This window comes from Galeopterus variegatus, unplaced genomic scaffold (genome assembly GCF_000696425.1).
Source record: "Galeopterus variegatus unplaced genomic scaffold, G_variegatus-3.0.2 Scaffold2039, whole genome shotgun sequence".
In the NCBI taxonomy this organism is placed as follows: Eukaryota; Metazoa; Chordata; class Mammalia; order Dermoptera; family Cynocephalidae; genus Galeopterus; species Galeopterus variegatus.
The window spans coordinates 296,238-298,076 of record NW_007728150.1 but is presented as its reverse complement, the minus strand read 5'-3'; positions in this window follow the sequence as shown (position 1 = coordinate 298,076).

Here is a 1,839-nt window from a genome sequence, read left to right as displayed (position 1 = left end):
CTTGTAGGACCATGTTCTAGTGAATGTATTAATAATGGTGGTCAGGGGCATGGTTCTCAGGGCTTTAAAAGGAGAGTGCATGAGGAATTATCACTCTCTGCTCCACCATTTTCATAATGTGATACACTGCATCACTGAAGTCACCACCAAAGGAAGCTCTCACCAGATGTGTTCCCTGGACTTTGGACTTCCCAGTCTCTGAAACTGTAAGCAATACATTTCATTTTCTTATAAAATACGGTTCCAGGTATTTTGTTATAAACAACAGAAGCAGATGAATACATTCCCCTTGGTGCAAGAGAGTTGGCCTCCCTGAGCTTCGTCACCTATAAATGGGTACAATAATGACACTACCTTCATCCTTCATAAAGTTGCCATGAGAATTAAGTGAGAAATTGAACAGGCAGTCCCCACTTTACATAGTTTAAATAAGCATGCATTTCAGTTGTCATGGGTTAGTTCAATAACCGTACTCCCAACAACATGGTTCAAATTTCAGTTACCGCATGTATTAGCTGTGAGTAAATGCACAAAGCACAGACTTTTCTGCTAGCTCTTCAATCCATGCACCTCTGTGTAGATGACAGAGGCACATCATGATCAGTGACCAATCATGTCACTTCTTTCAAAGACTGTCGGTGACTGGCACTGCATGTCTGTTACTCAGTTTGTGCACAGACAGCAAAGCACGTAGCTATGTTGTCTCCTTGTCTCCTAGTGATGAGCCCACATGATATTTTATGAAAAAGTATATTCACAAGAGGGAATTGGCCAAGAGAGATGAAAGCGCAGAAAGGAAAAACAAAGTGATAATAATGGAAGTAAAATTTGAATCCAACATAAANAAAGCGCAGAAAGGAAAAACAAAGTGATAATAATGGAAGTAAAATTTGAATCCAACATAAATGGAGTTTAGTTTATAGAAGAAATAACTGACCATGGGAATGTAGACATGGTCACTCTTCCAGAGATTCTACGTATGCAGCTGGAGGAACTTGGTGAAGGTGAACTTAGTGATGTAAATGAAGAGAGTGGTTGTGATGAAAAGAATGATGACGCCCCAGAGGAAGTGATGCCAGCAAAAAGCCTCCCACGAAAGAAGTCTCAGAGGCTCTTCACAACCACGGAAGCGCAAAGAATAGAATGTTGGGAGCTGATCCAGACTTAGGAAGGACCATAACAATTTTCAAGGCATAGAAAAGGCGCTTGTTCTGTGTCACAGGTTCTGTGATGAGAGGGCAGCAAGCATTGTTCAAACTACTCTTGATAGGTTTTTTACAAAGAAATAAGATACTTTAATTCTTGATGTTCTGTTACATTACTATTAGATTACAGTGTATGAAGTAAATATTGGTTTTACTATTTTTTTCATTTTACTCTACATTTGTAACTGGGAGTAAGAGAGTTTTTAATGTTTTGTCAAAAACGTTAAAGGTTGCAGAACAATTATAATATCCCCCTATGATTATTAAGATTGCCTTGCGGGGTTTGAGCTTATGCGGTCATGTTTACAGTCCCACACGACTGTGCAGATCCAGGACTGTCTGCATCTACAGACAGATTCTGATCAGTGGTGGCTGCCCTCATGATTAGATTGGCCAGGGAGTCCAGAGAGCAAGTTGTGTTGACTCTTCCATCATCCTTTCTACGCACCTATCAGGTGAGAACATTGGCTGAAGAAAGTCTGGGACAATAAGAGGTTGTAATAACCAAGAGGAGGAAGGGTCCTGAACTGCCAAGCCTTACCCAGAGAACGTTCTACCTGAAACGAGTAAATCTGCAAGCCACAGCCAACACGGTTGGTGGAAATTTGCAAATGCTTTTCTAGTATCTTTGCAT